The sequence below is a fragment of the Miscanthus floridulus genome, chromosome 1 (genome assembly GCF_019320115.1).
Source record: "Miscanthus floridulus cultivar M001 chromosome 1, ASM1932011v1, whole genome shotgun sequence".
Lineage (NCBI taxonomy): Eukaryota > Viridiplantae > Streptophyta > Magnoliopsida > Poales > Poaceae > Miscanthus > Miscanthus floridulus.
Window position 1 is genome coordinate 141,443,173 of NC_089580.1, and position 21,630 is coordinate 141,464,802.

A 21,630-nucleotide genomic window follows, 5' to 3' on the forward strand; every position below is an offset into this window, starting at 1 on the left:
TATGACCTTGTTGAATCCCTGCAACCTACTGATTTTGCTGAACTGTATGTTGAACAGGTAACTGTCCTGACCAACCATTATTAGAACTCATCGGTACAAAACTTACCGATGGCTGGTTATTTGCTAACATTGTTGGATAATTATAACCAGCTTGAGGCATGAACCGAACCCCAGTTTGAATCATAGCAGGGGCTTTCTGCTGCATCGGCAGTAAGCTTGCCGATGGACTTGAATTGGGTGTTTGAACCAAAGGCATCTGGAAACCTCCTGGAGTTGGTTGCACAGTAGTTGCTGTGGCATATTGAGGCACTTGAGCCATCGGCGAAACAGCCGATGGTATAGGAGCTTTTCCTACTGCATCAAACACTTGAGGTAACCCAGGATTGAAAGCAGATGACTCCAGAGGCATACCATATCCCCACCAATTAGCAGGAATCTGGCTATTCTGAGATACAGGGCTTGACATAGCTGATGCCGATAGATCTGTATTAAGCTGAACTTGTCCTCCTGGTAGTACCAGATCTGATCGTATCGGTGTAGATTGAATATTAGGTAAGCCTGCCGATACTAGAGGAGAAGTAACTTCTGTACCCACAACGGCCGAGGGAGCCGATGGAGTATTGACAGATGTCGGCTCTGGTTGGTGATAGGCAGGCCCAACGTAATGCGGTGACGCTTGTCTTTCTTTGAGAGTTCGAACCACAGCATTATGAACAGTATTGGACAGCACATTGGAATGATTAATCAAAGCATGATTTACTGCAGAATTAACCATCTCTTGAAGTTTACTAGGATTGGAGTCAAAGGTAACCTACCGAGGCAATGACAAATCTTGCTTCTGGATGACTTGTCCACTCTTGTTCAGGCTAAACGATCTCAGACAAAGCTGCCTGTATTCTTCTATAGCCTTTTCCATGGCCTACCTCTGCTCTTCCTTAAGATCTTCTTCTGATACCGCGATAATGTTCCCTGAATCGATCTCGGGATTGAACATATTGATCGGATTGATTTGTCCCACCGAGCGTGCCAAAAGATGTGTTGATGCAAAAGTGGATCTGCAAACACAAAGGGCTAATACCCGAATCGATATCCAAAGCGTGCCAGTCGATTTGACCTGTTAATCGACAAGGATGAAGATACGAGCACTTTGGTCCTGACAACAGCGATACGCCCGGAAGTCACGGCCAAGAGGTACTCACGCGGAACTCGAGAATCGCCGAAGGTCACACTGAAGCGATGCAACTCGCCGAATCAATGAGAACTCGTAAAAAGAAAAAATATGCAAATTGACGAAGTCGCCGAAAAGTAAGTAGATGCAAATAGGAGTAAAAATTGGTTTTGATATTGATTGATATATCTTACATTGCCCCTCAATCTATATTTATACCCTGATCTAAAGAGACATAACCAAATACGACTAGGACACCAAGTCCATATCTAAGGAAACACGTGACTCTTACATGAATCATACTCTAACAAATATAGAAAAGGAAATCAACTCCTATCTATTTCCCTGTCCGCCTCAATTACGATGGAATTCTCACCGACCTCCTTTTCCATCGGCATACTTCCTGTTTCATCAGCAGTAGTTTTCAAGCCTTCCTTCATCGGCATCGACAATAACATCTCCAACCTTATCGGCAACGCCCGAGTCTAAATCAACCTTTCCATCGATCACCACCATTCATCGGCAACCATCTTTACAGGCTGATTTTCATCGGCTGTCAGCGTATACAGTAACTTTCCTCCTACCGATTAGCCCACTCTGATCATTTTGACACGTGCAAAAAATGGTGTCAACAGAACGGGAGCATCCGCTTGGTGAGGTTCAGAGGGACCTAGCTGTGGGACACCGAGATGGGACGGCTCGACTCATGGCGGGACGCGGATGGTCAGTAGTAACGCAGTGGTCGTGCGGGGCCGATGCAACAACACCGTAGGAGTGCATCATGTCCGCGACAAGCAGCAGCACGATGAGACAGCGGGGCAAGAGAGCTTAGGCGGGCAGGTGAATTGCGCAGTGCAGCGGGCGCCACGTTGGCCACGCAGCGGCGTCAGCGGCCCTAGCCTGGCTTGGCACCTCCTGATCGGCAACGTGCGCACGACGACCATGCCACCATGGTCCCATGGCCTAGCATGGCCTTGCGAAACACGGTTGTGGCCTACCCAGCCCCGCGCGTGTGATCGACAGCAGTCGAGAGTGGCCCATGGCGCAGCCATAGCCATGGCCACGGCGCAGCGCGCGTGTGCACCCGAGGCCAAGGCATGGCTCGACACGAGATGGTTGCGACTGACTTGGCCCAACGCACAACACGGTGGTGATGAGACCACCACTGGTAGGGTCACATGTGGTGTGCACAGGCGACGACGTGAGCACCTCCGCACGATGCCACTCAGCCAAGCACGGTGACCGCGCACACAGGACCGACCAGCCCAAGGGGATGTCATGCATGAATTTTAAAGCATCCCTAAAAACTAAACCATCGAGTTCGGAACCAAACTACCTACACCATGCTAAGGAGGGCGCCTCGATGTAAGGTCAAGATGGTGACTAGGGGAGGTGAATAGTCGTTTCTAAATTCTAATCACGCCGGCTAACTGAAACAAGTGCGGAATTAAAACAATCGGTCTAGCCAAGACTACATCCCTCTATCGAAGTTCACAAGCACCTTATAAAGATCCTAATTAGCCAACAAAGGTGCCAGACTAGCTAGAGCTCACCTATCCAATTCTAGGTATAAGGTCACACAAACCTATGCCACTAGTATTTTAAGCAATGAGGGAGCTCCTACGCATGCTAGTAAGCAAAAGCACAAAGCCAACTAAGCTCACTAGCAATGCTCAATAACAAGGCAACCGATGCCAAATTAGAGAGCGCAAATACTTAGCTACACAAACTAAGCAATGTGACTAACAAGGTTACACAAACCAAATTAGCCACGCAAGGGAGCTACTTCTATGCTACACAAGCAAGAAGGTAACTAGTGAGCTACATAAGCAAAGTAATTACAAGAGCAACTACACAAGCACAATGTATATGAAAGTAAATACAAGCTTGTGTAAGGGGATTGCAAACCAACGCGAAGAACAATGTAGACACTATGATTTTCTCCCAAGGTTCACGTGCTTGCCAACACGCTCGTCCCTCGTTGTGTCGACCGCTCACTTGGTGGTTCGGTGGCTAATTGGCATCACCCGCTAAGCCCGCACGTCGGGCACCGTAAGAACCTACCTCGAAAGTGAGGGTAGCTCAATGACACACTCAACTAGAGTTGCTGTTCGCGGCTCCCGCGGGTTGAGCACAATGCCCCTCACAAAACTCTTCTTCGGAGCACCGCACAAGCTTCTTGCGGGCTTCGATGGAGACCACCACCAAGCCATCTAGGAGGTGGCAACCTCCAAGAGTAACAAGCACCACCGGCTTGCAACTCGATCACCTAGTGCTACACAATGCAACCTCATGATGCAATCACACTAGAATCACTCACTCACACAATCGGATGATCACTATTGTAACACCCTAGGTGTTTGGCTCCCACAAAATTGCATTTCATTTCATAAACATGTGCATCATCTACCTCATCATGTCATTGTTACTGAAACATGTATATGCAACATTCTCAATTATGTTTGTTTCATACTTGATTGCTTGCGAATGGTAGTTAGTGCCACATGTAAATGCAACATGAGTTTCTCAAACCTTGAAACATGGCAACATGGTAGTAATATGACAAGTTTAAAAATTACAACAAAGTCATGAAACAACTGAAACATGTATATGCAACATTAGAGTAAATTGAGTGTTTTGTTGTTTCATCACATGTGATACTTAGAAGTTGGTGTAGCACTTGTGTAGAGTGGTTAATTATGGTCTAATACACCTTAACTACACTGAGGGTAATTGATGGGACATTGTTCATGTGGACCAAAATGACTAAATTGCCCTCTAGGTGGAGGTTTGACTTTAGGATGACCTCTAGAGTGACTCTATTTGACTGATTAAAAAGTCCAACCTAGAGACCTTGCATGGATGTGCACCCTTTACCAAAGTTGTAGCCAATTTATCAAGGAACAAAAGTCTCAATATGACCATCTCATGAAAATGGCTAGAACATGCTCAAACAGGGCCCACAAGTCAGATTTCCCTCCTGATTTTAGACTTAGAAAATTTTTTCAGTCAAAGTCCTGACTTACAGTTTCATGAGCCCCTCTTTGCGACCTTGTATCTCCCAATCCAGACCGAATTAGTCCAAGCCCCAATTAACAATGTTGTAGTACTCCTGTAGCTCTACAAATTTGCTGTTACTACCTACCGTTAACTCAGGCTGGATTACGAGCTATGAGGCGATGAAATGGTGCTGTCAGTCGTGCCACCGGACCTTGATTCAGCCATTTTAGAAAATGTTCAGAGAACGCCATGGCCGACCGGTTCAGAGGCTGTCCACCGCATGGCGTGCATGCTCTGCTAGCACCTCCACGTCGCGCGCCTGTGCTCCTAGATGAAAGCCAAGCCAGCGCCTCGCTCACTCCCTCTTCCTCTCGCCATTTTCCCCTCTGCCGTTCTCTTCCACGCGAGCACGGTGACCGGGAACACCATGACGCCGCTGAGCCAAATCACCTAACCGAGCGCCATTGTCTGATTCCCCTGAACCTCAGCACCACCGTGAGCTCCTCCACGTCCTCGACCTCACCGAAACCTCGTCCTCGCCTCAGGTAGGGCCCACTGTGAAGGCGGCTCCACCGGGTCGTCATGTCCACCGCTGGCCGAGCTCGCACGTGGCTGTGCTGCTTGAGCCTCTTACTGCCCCCCTCTTTCCCTTGCTTTTGGTCCAGTGAGTGATGTTAATGCTCATAGGGTAGACCATTAGGGCCGTGATGCCGTCGGCTCGCCGAAGCTGGCCAACCCACGGTCGTGCGCCGCCATGGCCGTCGCCATTCCCCCTAGCCACCGAAATTGCTGTGATTAATGGTACCCCTAGGTGCGCACGGGTGAGGTGAACACGCTGGTACCCATGGCCTCGCCGAAGCTGCCACCGGCGGCGAGCTACCGCCGTCGTTCTTCTTCCCTCCCTTGTCTTTCTCTCTGACTAGCGGGGCTCGCTTGTCAGCAGCCGCGCGCAGGCGGGAGCCGACCTTGGGCCGCGCCATGTTTCTGGGCCGCGTTGAGTGTGCTGGCGCGCGCGTCGTGGGCCGTAGTGGCTTTCCGGGCCGGCCCTGCAGTAGTGGATAGGGTTTCCAATTTGTTTCGTTTTATTCTTTTTCACAGATTTGAGTATAGATTCAAAAATGTATATCTCTTGGTTGGTAGATCCAAATGATGTGGTTCCAATTTGGTTGAGTTCCTGGTAATGTCTAGTTTATATTAAAAATATAATTTATGACATGTTCTGTTATGAAAAATAGAGTTGCTAATTATCTCTTTTAATCATGTGGGAAATAGGGGTAATTATATCTTTTTCTGTGTAGCTCCAAATAGCATGAAGCTTTTATGGTGTATTGCTCACATCATGAATAGCTTGTAGTTAAATTTTCATACACTTTGGACACTGTATGTAGGAGTTATGTAATTCTCTTGTTTGCATGAATGGATCTTGTGTGAATTTTCATAATTTTTCTATAGATCCAGTAAAGGTAAAATTTGGTGAGTGCTATTCTTATGCTAGAATGATACTAGGAAAAATGTGAAATCTATTGCTTGACACTTTTCAATAGGGTTTCCTAATTATGCTAGAAATAGACCTGCCATCTGTTATTTTTGATACATCAATTTCTGCTTGTCCAATTGCTTTGAAATTTTTATGGTAGTCTATGTGAAGCATGAGGTAGCTACTGTATTTTTTGTAGATTTTTCTGCATAGTTTTACTATATGTTGCTTTAATCACCTAATTAACTAAATAAATTAGAAAAGGACATTAAATAATTTATTTAGAAGTTGGCACTATACTTTCTGATGTTCCTATGGTATGCACAACCAGTTGGTAAACTTGGTTTGGTCCAATTATGCTTTTGCATCATCACTAAATATTTAATTTAGTAAACCTGCCATTTCTGGACAGATTCTATGTTTACTTGAATTCGAATTGGTTAACGTAAGAATCATGCTTTGATGTTTATAAATGATTTGTAGAGAATTTCATAAGCTTTCCAGAATGTCCTCTTGCAAGTCATTTGAATTTGTAGAACTCTTGTTGTGATTGAATTAAGGAACTGCTCATTTGCATATGAAACCTTAACTGTTGATTTAAGTATGCCTTTACTATTCCTAAGCTTGTGGTAATGTTCCTAGGTGTTAGGCCTTTAACTGAAGATGAGCATCTTTATCTTAGGTTATGCAAGTTAGGTAAGTTGATCTTGTTCTTCGAGTTAAGTTAGATACATGTTTTAAAGTGATTTGAATAGAGCTATTCTTAATCGGTAAACGAGTGTCCAGTGATGTTTTCGTTAAATACTTACTGTTGTCCATTCATCATGAGCATCATGTCATTCCTTATGCATCTATGATATTTATCTTGTGCATCTGTATGCAATAGGTGTACCAGAAGGAGTGACACTACTGGAATTCGAGGAACCGAGCGGGGAGCAGCAGCAGCCAACACCGGAGGTTCAGGAGGTGCAGCCCTCGGGAAAAGTGCTAGACGAGGTCGCCGTTGAGTGCCCGGATCACCGTCCATGCAACTTTGTGAAAGGCAAGCCCCGGAGCATATTAAGCCTCTTAACTTCTGAAATGCAATTAAAGTATTATTGTTACATATATATTGTTGCATTAAGTTTAGGTGTTGGATGCAAACACTTGCTGCATTGGTTATCCAATCCTTGTCCAGATATTGATACCCTGAATCCTATGTAGCTTAGGCTTGTGTAGTGCTTAGCCCTACTTAAACGCGGTAGAAGTCAGGTGATTTCCTGTCACCTACGAGCTATAGGGATATACATATGGCACGGTTGGCTATATTTGCTATCGTGGAAAAGAACATGTCTTAATTTGAATTGAAGACCGAGCGGAGGCTTGCCGGTTTGTACTGACTCCGTCTGTGTCGCTTAAGGACTGAATCTTGGAGCCTTTCCTATTCATGTTGAACGCATGCCTCTCTCTTAGTTGGCCGGGTCTGGAGACCGACCACGAAGCCGAGTAGCTCACCTCAGGCCGAGAGTCGATAAGTATAAAGTATGCCTTGGAAGGGAGCGACGTAGGCGGTAATGACCGAGCATCGAGGAGCGTGGAGTCCCGCGTCACTAGCGATGACCGAGCACCAAGGAGCGAGGAGTCCCCGACGTCGCTGGCGATGTCCGAGCACCGAGGAGCGAGGAGGAGTCCCTGGCGTTGCTGGCGATGACCGAGCACCGAGGAGCGAGGAGTCCCCGGCGTAGGCGGTGAGGTCTGAGCACCGAGGAGTCCCCGGCGTAGGCGGCGATGTCCGAGCACCAAGGAGTGCCCGACGTAGGCGGTGAGGTCTGAGCACCGACGTAGCTGACAACGTTCGTGCGGTGAAGTGTGCCCACTTAGTCCTCGAGCACGAAGAATCCGAGGGCCGAGGAGTAACCGGTGTAGCTAGCGATGAAGCACGAGCGGCGAACAGTCTGATCAACTGGTCGGTGGCGGAGTCCATGAACCAAGCGGTCCGACCAGTTGATCGGTGGAGAAGTCCGAGCACCAGGTGGTCTGATCACCTGGACGATGATCCTGCAATACAAACATGTAGAACGGGTAGTACATGATGTAAAAATAAATAAACTCTGGAGAAAAATCAGCAATGGTGATGAAACAACGTATGCAGTTCGGTGATTAGTTGCCGTGAAAATATATTTATATTTAATATAAACGGTCCGACCAGTTAGTGTGTAGCTGAGTCTCCAGCCCTAGCTAGCCCATAGTCCATAACACCGAGCGCGGAGCCCGTGCACATGTAGGAGGAATAGACGTCGCTAAGGAACTGCTGCCGACCACCCATAACGTAGAGCACGGAGCCCATAGCACGTGTAGGGAGGAGCCAGAGACAGGGCCATCTCTAGAGGTGTCCGAGCATCAACGCGACTGTTCGGGGGTTCGAAAAATCATTTGGAGAACAAATATGGAGAAAACAACTCAGAGAAAAATAATGGCGATATACGGAGATTGGAGAATATTTAGAAGAATATTAAAACGTGACTTAGCTTTAGACAGAATGTCGGGTCAGCGGCGTATGGCGTTATCTGGTCGGTGACGCGGGCAGCTTGCTTGCAGCTCGGCGGCGACGAGGGATGTCGGTGAGGGCCCACCGAGTAATGACGACGAGACAACGGCGAGGGCCATCGGAGAAGGATGTCGGCGAGGGCCGCCGAGCGGTTGACGATGAGTCGACGGCGAGGGACGTCGGCGAAAGATGTCGGCGAAGGCTGTCGGCGAAGGCCGCCGAGGGCAGCGGCAGCGAGTCGTCGACGAGGGCTGATGAGGGCAGCAACGGCGAGTTGTTGGTGAAGACAACCTCGGAGGTGGTTCCGAGATCGGATCTGCTGTCGCAGGGGCTGGTGTAGCAGCGATGAATCATCGTCGTGGACCAGGATGGATCTCCACGGGATTGACGACGAGAACGCGTTGTTGATTTGAGATCCATCTAGCTCGCCATGGGATCAAGCGCACACCCCTACCTGGCGCGCCAACTGTCGACAGAATATGCTCGGCAGTCCACCGAGGGGTATCCCACGATGGTAGATTTGTCGGTGGGGATGCGCGTAATCAGGAACCAGATGGTGACACAAGGCGCAGAGACAGTGATTTAGACAGGTTCGGGCCGTCTGATCGATGTAATACCCTACGTCCTGTGTCTTTGGTGTATTGTATTGAATATATGATATCGAGTAGAGAACCCCTGCCTCTCCTTATATACTCTGGAGGGGCAGGGTTACAAGTAAAGTATCCTATTTGGTACTATACAATGTCTTGCGGTGCACGCCGAGCAGCGCCGTGCACGCCTTGATCTTGTGGGCCGGGCCACCTCCGATGGTGCGGCCCATGTCTTGGGGGCCATACCCCCACACCAACCCTCCTGCTGCCTTCGATGGGTAATCACAATGCTAGGTCGAGGAGGGTTTTTGGAACTACTGCTTTCTCCCAACAAACCCTTACTTTTTGCATCATCGGTAGTTATCCGATGTTGGGGATTCAATGATGCGTTTTTCTCAGCAGCCTTTGACGTCAATACCTTGGTCTTCCCTTTGGCCTCCAACATATTTGCTAGAAAAGGGTGTTGATCAATTTTCATCGGCTTCTGGGCAACTTAATTCTCCCAGATTCAATAGCCGATTGTAACTGTTGCCTGAACACCTTGCACTCATTTGTACTGTGTGAAGTTGCATTGTGCCATTTGCAGTACAAGATCTTCTTCAACTCTTCTGCCGATGGGATCACATGATTAGGTGACAGCTTAATTTGGCCCTCTTGAAGCAGAAGATCAAATATCTTGTCGGCCTTGGTGATATCAAAGGTAAACTTTTCTGGCTCTTTCTGACCAAAGGGACAAGATATCGGCTTTTTATTCTTAACCCACTCAGCTAAGCCGATAACTGGTTCTTCATCAGAATCAGAATCTCCTACTTCTTCAACAAATGATACTTTTTTACTCTAATTCTTTTTAGGTTCAAAAACCCTAGTATCTTGATCAGAGATCCTTTGCACAAGATGACTGAGGCTTTCAAACTCCTGAGAAGCATATCTGTCTTTAAGATGTGGCAATAACCCTTGGAAAGCTAGATCAGCAAGCTGCCGATCATCCAACACCAGGCTGTAGCACTTATTTTTTACATCTCGTAGCCTTTGCACAAAGCTTTCTACCGATTCATCATTACGCTGTCTCAATTTTACTAAATCGGTAAGCTTCTTTTCATGGATTCCAGCAAAGAAATACTTATGAAATTATTTTTCTAGATCAACCCAAGTAATAATAGAATTTGGTGGTAATGAAATGAACCATGTAAATGCCAATCCAGACAAAGATGATGAAAATAATCGAACTCTTAATTCATCTCTGCTAGCTGCCTCTCCACATTGAATAATGAAGCGATTGACGTGTTCCATTGTTGATGTATCATCTTGCCCAGAGAATTTAGTGAAATCTAGTACCTTGTACCGATTTGGGAGAGGAATTAAATCATATGCAGGAGGGTATGGAGTCCGATAAGAATAAGTATTGACCTTGGGCTTTATCCCAAACTGATCTTTCATAATTTCTGCTATCTTATCGGCCCAAAAAGCATTAGCCTCCTGCTGACGAACTGGCTGAATTTCTACAGGAGGTACCTGCTGATGTCCCTCCACATATCTTTGTGGCCCACGATCTCCAGCAATCGGCATATTTGCCGTTACTTGTGGTCCATTAACCTGCTGGAAAGGATTCATCGGCTGAGCTGCCGATGCTTGATTCTAGAAACTAGCTTGCATATGACCTTGTTGAATCCCTGCAACCTACTGATTTTGCTGAACTGTATGTTGAACAGGTAACTGTCCTGACCAACCATTATTAGAACTCATCGGTACAAAACTTACCGATGGCTGGTTATTTGCTAACATTGTTGGATAATTATAACCAGCTTGAGGCATGAACCGAACCCCAGTTTGAATCATAGCAGGGGCTTTCTGCTGCATCGGCAGTAAGCTTGCCGATGGACTTGAATTGGGTGTTTGAACCAAAGGCATCTGGAAACCTCCTGGAGTTGGTTGCACAGTAGTTGCTGTGGCATATTGAGGCACTTGAGCCATCGGCGAAACAGCCGATGGTATAGGAGCTTTTCCTACTGCATCAAACACTTGAGGTAACCCAGGATTGAAAGCAGATGACTCCAGAGGCATACCATATCCCCACCAATTAGCAGGAATCTGGCTATTCTGAGATACAGGGCTTGACATAGCTGATGCCGATAGATCTGTATTAAGCTGAACTTGTCCTCCTGGTAGTACCAGATCTGATCGTATCGGTGTAGATTGAATATTAGGTAAGCCTGCCGATACTAGAGGAGAAGTAACTTCTGTACCCACAACGGCCGAGGGAGCCGATGGAGTATTGACAGATGTCGGCTCTGGTTGGTGATAGGCAGGCCCAACGTAATGCGGTGACGCTTGTCTTTCTTTGAGAGTTCGAACCACAGCATTATGAACAGTATTGGACAGCACATTGGAATGATTAATCAAAGCATGATTTACTGCAGAATTAACCATCTCTTGAAGTTTACTAGGATTGGAGTCAAAGGTAACCTACCGAGGCAATGACAAATCTTGCTTCTGGATGACTTGTCCACTCTTGTTCAGGCTAAACGATCTCAGACAAAGCTGCCTGTATTCTTCTATAGCCTTTTCCATGGCCTACCTCTGCTCTTCCTTAAGATCTTCTTCTGATACCGCGATAATGTTCCCTGAATCGATCTCGGGATTGAACATATTGATCGGATTGATTTGTCCCACCGAGCGTGCCAAAAGATGTGTTGATGCAAAAGTGGATCTGCAAACACAAAGGGCTAATACCCGAATCGATATCCAAAGCGTGCCAGTCGATTTGACCTGTTAATCGACAAGGATGAAGATACGAGCACTTTGGTCCTGACAACAGCGATACGCCCGGAAGTCACGGCCAAGAGGTACTCACGCGGAACTCGAGAATCGCCGAAGGTCACACTGAAGCGATGCAACTCGCCGAATCAATGAGAACTCGTAAAAAGAAAAAATATGCAAATTGACGAAGTCGCCGAAAAGTAAGTAGATGCAAATAGGAGTAAAAATTGGTTTTGATATTGATTGATATATCTTACATTGCCCCTCAATCTATATTTATACCCTGATCTAAAGAGACATAACCAAATACGACTAGGACACCAAGTCCATATCTAAGGAAACACGTGACTCTTACATGAATCATACTCTAACAAATATAGAAAAGGAAATCAACTCCTATCTATTTCCCTGTCCGCCTCAATTACGATGGAATTCTCACCGACCTCCTTTTCCATCGGCATACTTCCTGTTTCATCAGCAGTAGTTTTCAAGCCTTCCTTCATCGGCATCGACAATAACATCTCCAACCTTATCGGCAACGCCCGAGTCTAAATCAACCTTTCCATCGATCACCACCATTCATCGGCAACCATCTTTACAGGCTGATTTTCATCGGCTGTCAGCGTATACAGTAACTTTCCTCCTACCGATTAGCCCACTCTGATCATTTTGACACGTGCAAAAAATGGTGTCAACAGAACGGGAGCATCCGCTTGGTGAGGTTCAGAGGGACCTAGCTGTGGGACACCGAGATGGGACGGCTCGACTCATGGCGGGACGCGGATGGTCAGTAGTAACGCAGTGGTCGTGCGGGGCCGATGCAACAACACCGTAGGAGTGCATCATGTCCGCGACAAGCAGCAGCACGATGAGACAGCGGGGCAAGAGAGCTTAGGCGGGCAGGTGAATTGCGCAGTGCAGCGGGCGCCACGTTGGCCACGCAGCGGCGTCAGCGGCCCTAGCCTGGCTTGGCACCTCCTGATCGGCAACGTGCGCACGACGACCATGCCACCATGGTCCCATGGCCTAGCATGGCCTTGCGAAACACGGTTGTGGCCTACCCAGCCCCGCGCGTGTGATCGACAGCAGTCGAGAGTGGCCCATGGCGCAGCCATAGCCATGGCCACGGCGCAGCGCGCGTGTGCACCCGAGGCCAAGGCATGGCTCGACACGAGATGGTTGCGACTGACTTGGCCCAACGCACAACACGGTGGTGATGAGACCACCACTGGTAGGGTCACATGTGGTGTGCACAGGCGACGACGTGAGCACCTCCGCACGATGCCACTCAGCCAAGCACGGTGACCGCGCACACAGGACCGACCAGCCCAAGGGGATGTCATGCATGAATTTTAAAGCATCCCTAAAAACTAAACCATCGAGTTCGGAACCAAACTACCTACACCATGCTAAGGAGGGCGCCTCGATGTAAGGTCAAGATGGTGACTAGGGGAGGTGAATAGTCGTTTCTAAATTCTAATCACGCCGGCTAACTGAAACAAGTGCGGAATTAAAACAATCGGTCTAGCCAAGACTACATCCCTCTATCGAAGTTCACAAGCACCTTATAAAGATCCTAATTAGCCAACAAAGGTGCCAGACTAGCTAGAGCTCACCTATCCAATTCTAGGTATAAGGTCACACAAACCTATGCCACTAGTATTTTAAGCAATGAGGGAGCTCCTACGCATGCTAGTAAGCAAAAGCACAAAGCCAACTAAGCTCACTAGCAATGCTCAATAACAAGGCAACCGATGCCAAATTAGAGAGCGCAAATACTTAGCTACACAAACTAAGCAATGTGACTAACAAGGTTACACAAACCAAATTAGCCACGCAAGGGAGCTACTTCTATGCTACACAAGCAAGAAGGTAACTAGTGAGCTACATAAGCAAAGTAATTACAAGAGCAACTACACAAGCACAATGTATATGAAAGTAAATACAAGCTTGTGTAAGGGGATTGCAAACCAACGCGAAGAACAATGTAGACACTATGATTTTCTCCCAAGGTTCACGTGCTTGCCAACACGCTCGTCCCTCGTTGTGTCGACCGCTCACTTGGTGGTTCGGTGGCTAATTGGCATCACCCGCTAAGCCCGCACGTCGGGCACCGTAAGAACCTACCTCGAAAGTGAGGGTAGCTCAATGACACACTCAACTAGAGTTGCTGTTCGCGGCTCCCGCGGGTTGAGCACAATGCCCCTCACAAAACTCTTCTTCGGAGCACCGCACAAGCTTCTTGCGGGCTTCGATGGAGACCACCACCAAGCCATCTAGGAGGTGGCAACCTCCAAGAGTAACAAGCACCACCGGCTTGCAACTCGATCACCTAGTGCTACACAATGCAACCTCATGATGCAATCACACTAGAATCACTCACTCACACAATCGGATGATCACTATTGTAACACCCTAGGTGTTTGGCTCCCACAAAATTGCATTTCATTTCATAAACATGTGCATCATCTACCTCATCATGTCATTGTTACTGAAACATGTATATGCAACATTCTCAATTATGTTTGTTTCATACTTGATTGCTTGCGAATGGTAGTTAGTGCCACATGTAAATGCAACATGAGTTTCTCAAACCTTGAAACATGGCAACATGGTAGTAATATGACAAGTTTAAAAATTACAACAAAGTCATGAAACAACTGAAACATGTATATGCAACATTAGAGTAAATTGAGTGTTTTGTTGTTTCATCACATGTGATACTTAGAAGTTGGTGTAGCACTTGTGTAGAGTGGTTAATTATGGTCTAATACACCTTAACTACACTGAGGGTAATTGATGGGACATTGTTCATGTGGACCAAAATGACTAAATTGCCCTCTAGGTGGAGGTTTGACTTTAGGATGACCTCTAGAGTGACTCTATTTGACTGATTAAAAAGTCCAACCTAGAGACCTTGCATGGATGTGCACCCTTTACCAAAGTTGTAGCCAATTTATCAAGGAACAAAAGTCTCAATATGACCATCTCATGAAAATGGCTAGAACATGCTCAAACAGGGCCCACAAGTCAGATTTCCCTCCTGATTTTAGACTTAGAAAATTTTTTCAGTCAAAGTCCTGACTTACAGTTTCATGAGCCCCTCTTTGCGACCTTGTATCTCCCAATCCAGACCGAATTAGTCCAAGCCCCAATTAACAATGTTGTAGTACTCCTGTAGCTCTACAAATTTGCTGTTACTACCTACCGTTAACTCAGGCTGGATTACGAGCTATGAGGCGATGAAATGGTGCTGTCAGTCGTGCCACCGGACCTTGATTCAGCCATTTTAGAAAATGTTCAGAGAACGCCATGGCCGACCGGTTCAGAGGCTGTCCACCGCATGGCGTGCATGCTCTGCTAGCACCTCCACGTCGCGCGCCTGTGCTCCTAGATGAAAGCCAAGCCAGCGCCTCGCTCACTCCCTCTTCCTCTCGCCATTTTCCCCTCTGCCGTTCTCTTCCACGCGAGCACGGTGACCGGGAACACCATGACGCCGCTGAGCCAAATCACCTAACCGAGCGCCATTGTCTGATTCCCCTGAACCTCAGCACCACCGTGAGCTCCTCCACGTCCTCGACCTCACCGAAACCTCGTCCTCGCCTCAGGTAGGGCCCACTGTGAAGGCGGCTCCACCGGGTCGTCATGTCCACCGCTGGCCGAGCTCGCACGTGGCTGTGCTGCTTGAGCCTCTTACTGCCCCCCTCTTTCCCTTGCTTTTGGTCCAGTGAGTGATGTTAATGCTCATAGGGTAGACCATTAGGGCCGTGATGCCGTCGGCTCGCCGAAGCTGGCCAACCCACGGTCGTGCGCCGCCATGGCCGTCGCCATTCCCCCTAGCCACCGAAATTGCTGTGATTAATGGTACCCCTAGGTGCGCACGGGTGAGGTGAACACGCTGGTACCCATGGCCTCGCCGAAGCTGCCACCGGCGGCGAGCTACCGCCGTCGTTCTTCTTCCCTCCCTTGTCTTTCTCTCTGACTAGCGGGGCTCGCTTGTCAGCAGCCGCGCGCAGGCGGGAGCCGACCTTGGGCCGCGCCATGTTTCTGGGCCGCGTTGAGTGTGCTGGCGCGCGCGTCGTGGGCCGTAGTGGCTTTCCGGGCCGGCCCTGCAGTAGTGGATAGGGTTTCCAATTTGTTTCGTTTTATTCTTTTTCACAGATTTGAGTATAGATTCAAAAATGTATATCTCTTGGTTGGTAGATCCAAATGATGTGGTTCCAATTTGGTTGAGTTCCTGGTAATGTCTAGTTTATATTAAAAATATAATTTATGACATGTTCTGTTATGAAAAATAGAGTTGCTAATTATCTCTTTTAATCATGTGGGAAATAGGGGTAATTATATCTTTTTCTGTGTAGCTCCAAATAGCATGAAGCTTTTATGGTGTATTGCTCACATCATGAATAGCTTGTAGTTAAATTTTCATACACTTTGGACACTGTATGTAGGAGTTATGTAATTCTCTTGTTTGCATGAATGGATCTTGTGTGAATTTTCATAATTTTTCTATAGATCCAGTAAAGGTAAAATTTGGTGAGTGCTATTCTTATGCTAGAATGATACTAGGAAAAATGTGAAATCTATTGCTTGACACTTTTCAATAGGGTTTCCTAATTATGCTAGAAATAGACCTGCCATCTGTTATTTTTGATACATCAATTTCTGCTTGTCCAATTGCTTTGAAATTTTTATGGTAGTCTATGTGAAGCATGAGGTAGCTACTGTATTTTTTGTAGATTTTTCTGCATAGTTTTACTATATGTTGCTTTAATCACCTAATTAACTAAATAAATTAGAAAAGGACATTAAATAATTTATTTAGAAGTTGGCACTATACTTTCTGATGTTCCTATGGTATGCACAACCAGTTGGTAAACTTGGTTTGGTCCAATTATGCTTTTGCATCATCACTAAATATTTAATTTAGTAAACCTGCCATTTCTGGACAGATTCTATGTTTACTTGAATTCGAATTGGTTAACGTAAGAATCATGCTTTGATGTTTATAAATGATTTGTAGAGAATTTCATAAGCTTTCCAGAATGTCCTCTTGCAAGTCATTTGAATTTGTAGAACTCTTGTTGTGATTGAATTAAGGAACTGCTCATTTGCATATGAAACCTTAACTGTTGATTTAAGTATGCCTTTACTATTCCTAAGCTTGTGGTAATGTTCCTAGGTGTTAGGCCTTTAACTGAAGATGAGCATCTTTATCTTAGGTTATGCAAGTTAGGTAAGTTGATCTTGTTCTTCGAGTTAAGTTAGATACATGTTTTAAAGTGATTTGAATAGAGCTATTCTTAATCGGTAAACGAGTGTCCAGTGATGTTTTCGTTAAATACTTACTGTTGTCCATTCATCATGAGCATCATGTCATTCCTTATGCATCTATGATATTTATCTTGTGCATCTGTATGCAATAGGTGTACCAGAAGGAGTGACACTACTGGAATTCGAGGAACCGAGCGGGGAGCAGCAGCAGCCAACACCGGAGGTTCAGGAGGTGCAGCCCTCGGGAAAAGTGCTAGACGAGGTCGCCGTTGAGTGCCCGGATCACCGTCCATGCAACTTTGTGAAAGGCAAGCCCCGGAGCATATTAAGCCTCTTAACTTCTGAAATGCAATTAAAGTATTATTGTTACATATATATTGTTGCATTAAGTTTAGGTGTTGGATGCAAACACTTGCTGCATTGGTTATCCAATCCTTGTCCAGATATTGATACCCTGAATCCTATGTAGCTTAGGCTTGTGTAGTGCTTAGCCCTACTTAAACGCGGTAGAAGTCAGGTGATTTCCTGTCACCTACGAGCTATAGGGATATACATATGGCACGGTTGGCTATATTTGCTATCGTGGAAAAGAACATGTCTTAATTTGAATTGAAGACCGAGCGGAGGCTTGCCGGTTTGTACTGACTCCGTCTGTGTCGCTTAAGGACTGAATCTTGGAGCCTTTCCTATTCATGTTGAACGCATGCCTCTCTCTTAGTTGGCCGGGTCTGGAGACCGACCACGAAGCCGAGTAGCTCACCTCAGGCCGAGAGTCGATAAGTATAAAGTATGCCTTGGAAGGGAGCCATATGCGTGAGTCCAAGGGCAAGTGATTTAAAAGTCCTGATCGTCCTGGCAGAAGGGTAATCCCTGAGAGTGCTGGCGCTGATCGAACCCACGAATTTGGTTCCTGAGTTGTCCAAAAGGTGACCCATGGCTACCCTTGCAACGTATGCCAGGGTGAGAGTTAGGAATACCCCCTCAGCTGAGTTGTAATTCGATTCAAGTCGTCGTCTCTCACCGGTTAGTGAGAACTTGACGGGCTTATCTCCAAAGTAGATACACTAAATGACATAATGGTTCAAGAAGGATGGTATGATGATGACAGCCTTATTATACCTGCTATGGTTAATATTGTTTTCTCCTAATAAGTGAGTGCTCTAGTACAGGTGCTAATCTAGTGGACAGGTAAATGATGATAAACTTGATGCTAAGTTTAAATTGGTCACTATATTCATAAGCTCTTTTATGCAACTGCGTCAAGCTAGCCCACCTCATAAGCTTTGCATGACCCTTGGTGTCCTTTATTTCTGGTTTTGACGGGTAAGTCTAGCTGAGTACCTTCTTGTACTCAGGGTTTATCTCCCACCTGTTGCAGATGACCAGTTCTACTTTGGTTACTGCAAGTATTGCCTTCTCCCGGCTGGGGATGAAGACTAGACCATTAGGCGCGGTCTCTCCTAGTTCTCGTACCTGAAGATGCTTTTGGTGGGACATGACTAAGATCTAGCAATGTATTTGAAACTATGAAGTTATGTACTAAACTATGTTGCTTCTGCAAATTTGAACTTGGTTTGTAATATTTTATTTGAACTCTGATGGATGTAATCTAGATGCCACTTGTGAAATGTTGTAACGAATGATGTGTTGTGTTGAATCACTACGGTCTTGGTTTGTATGTCGGGAGTTGTTTGAAGTCCTTCGTGATTTCTGAACTACCGGGATTATGGGAGCTTAAGTACAGGAATTTAATCACTCCGGTGATTGTTTTTGTACTTATGTTCTTATAATTTGGTCGGTTCTATTACAGCTGGCATCAGAGCAAGATTCGACACTAAACATGTCATTTGTGTATTTAAAACAAAAGTATTTGTGAAAATTCTAAATTAAATAGTAAGTGTTGCCCGTGGTCATATCCTTTATGCCCAAATAAGGACTCTTAGGTGGCTTATTAAAGTACTAGCTTGGGGGTTCCTACTTGTTTCTGTTTCGTTGTCCATACGGCGTGCTATTGTATGGATGCCATCCGCTTGGGTGATAATGTATGGATCAAAATACCTCTACGCTCTGGTAAGTGGGAGTTGTGAGAGCATGACCGTCCAACCGTCGGTCTAGGGGAAAGTAGTTGTGGTTGCTCGCATACTTACATGTTCGATCATGTATCTATGAGAGTACTTAAGTGTGGGTATCTCTATCGGGTAGTTGTGATACTAGAGTATATACATCGGGGGATGTATGTATGAAAGTATTTAGTTTACTACTTATTGTACATGCCTTTTTGGGAAATTATTGGGCTGAAATGAAATTTGCTGCAGGTACACTAACAACGTATCGTTGTAGATCGACTAGCTACCGTATACGAGAGAACGTATGTATGCCACCGTATATTTCGCTAGCCTTTAAGTTTTTCTAGGTTTGTGAGGACATACGGATCGTGCATGCATCATGTTCAAGCATACATGGCATTTCTTGCATTACTCACTCCTTTAAAATTTGATGATCTCGACTAATTAAATTTCGTATCCCTTAAATGATTCTCCCCTTATGTTGCAACTTTTTGGTATAGATGGCGCACACGAAACGCACTGCTCGCAAGTCCGCCGGAGGCAGGGCACCTCATCACCAGCTAGCTCCTCGTGAGCCCCGTTCGGAGCCTACTGAGGAGGAAAGGCTAAGGGCAGAGGTGGCCTAGGTGACTGCTGAGAGGAGTGTGGCTCAGCAGCGTTTGGAGCAAGTAACGTAGGAACGGAATCAAGAGACCCTAGAGGTTCAGAAGTTGACCGTTGCTCACCGCAACTATGAACGTATGTTGATTCACATGCTGAACCAGCGGAATGAAGCCTGGAACAAAGAGAATGCGTTGAGAGCACGATAGGTTGAGCTGGAGCAGCAGTTGGCAGCTGTAGAAGAGTACAATGACCATCTCCATGAGGAGGTTCACCTGTTACACAATCAGCTTCACCCTCTCCTGCCCCCTGATGATGAGGATGAGATGGGCTCTGGTGTCATCATGGCTGAAGATGATGATGACATTGAGGTTAATGGACCTGAGGATGTTCCACCTGAAGAGGAGGAAGATGAGGAGCTAGAACCTGCTAGTGAGGAAGATGGAGGAGAGATCTTCGACACTGACTCCGAGGACGATGTGTAGTTTAGCTTACTACTTAGCTAATGCGCTAGAGCTAGTCTTTTGTTGATCCTCATGCATGAACGAGTAGCTTTGTAATAAGTTAATATTTGGGATGTAATGTCGAACCCTATGTTATCTTTGGTGTAAGTTTGGAACCTCTATGGCTTGGATGTAACCTATCAAACATGTTATGCTCCACGTATGTGAGCCTTTGGTAAATTCCGTCTATGCGGTCTATAGATCTCGTTGTTGGTTAAGTTCATCGCATTAATGTGTCAATTGATGCGCTTGATGAGTTGTGTGATTGTGATGGATGATTGTGCCTCTGTTGATTGTATAAATTCATTCTCTCCAATGGAATCAGTTTGGCATAATTATACCATTCATCTACAAAATTTTCCACATCGTCAGTGCTCATTGGGTATACATTTTGCAGATGGCTTATAATCTTCGTCGCGGTCGTAGCTTTGGAGATGAGGAACAACCACCTCCTCCACCACCGCCCACACCAGCTGAGCTAATGCAAACAGTCATTGAAAGTCAGCGCATGCTAGCTGAGGCTATGCGCCAACAGGCTAACCGTGATGATCGACATGTCCGCCAGGGACCCGAGCCAAACCAGTATAGCAGCTTTAAGGACTTCATGGACACAAAGCCTCCTATCTTTAGAGAGGCAGAAGAACCATTACAAGCTGATGAATGGTTGAGTATGATAGAGCAAAGGTTAGGATTGCTCAGATTGATAGAAGGTATGAAGGCCTCGTATGCAGGACACCAGCTCCAAGGCCCTGCAGGCATTTGGTGGAACCATCATAGGACCACCTTCCCTGCAAACGTCGAGGTGGTTTGGGACCAGTTTCAGGAAGCTTTCAGGGCACATTTTATTCCCCCTGGTCTCATGGCAATCAAGCATACCGAGTTCATGAAGCTAACTCAAGGCAACAAGAGTCTTAATGAATACCTCCAGGCATTTAACAACCTGGCGAGGTATGCTCCTGAGTTTGTTGATACTAATGCCAAAAAGATAGCTAGTTTCAAGAGGGGACTTTCCCCTAAACTGATGAAGTCTATGGGCAACTGTAAGTGTGTCACCTTCAATGAGTTTATCAGTGACACCCTGACTCAGGAGAATAATGATAAGGTATATGCTACTTCCAAGAACCGTAAAAGAAACTTTGAGGCAGGTGCTTCTCAGTCTAAGGCACCAGTGGTATCCAAAACCCAATATCGTCCACCTAATGCTAATGTCCGGTACCGCCCACCTCAGAAGAAGAATCAAGCTAAAACTGGTTTCCGCAAGGGGTACACAGTTTCCTTGCCAAAGAATACCTCTAGGCAGGGCAGCTCCAATGTCCCACCAACTAACAGGCCATGCTGGAACTGTAACAAGCCTGGTCACTGGGCTAATAATTGTCCCTATCCTCCCAAGCAGAATGCTTAGGGAAACATCCATCAGGGGCGTGTTCACTACACTACTGTGGAGGAAATTTCTACTGGTGAAGTGGTCACCGCTGGTAAGTTTCTTGTTAATGATCACCCTGCAGTTGTGCTCTTTAATTCGAGTGCTTCACATTCCTTTGTGAGTTCTACTTTTGCATCTGAGCATAATATGAATGTGATTACAATTATCAAGGGTGGTTATTGTATTAGTGCTGCTGGAAATAATATCATGACTAACCAAGTAGTTAAAGATGTAAAGATTGAGAT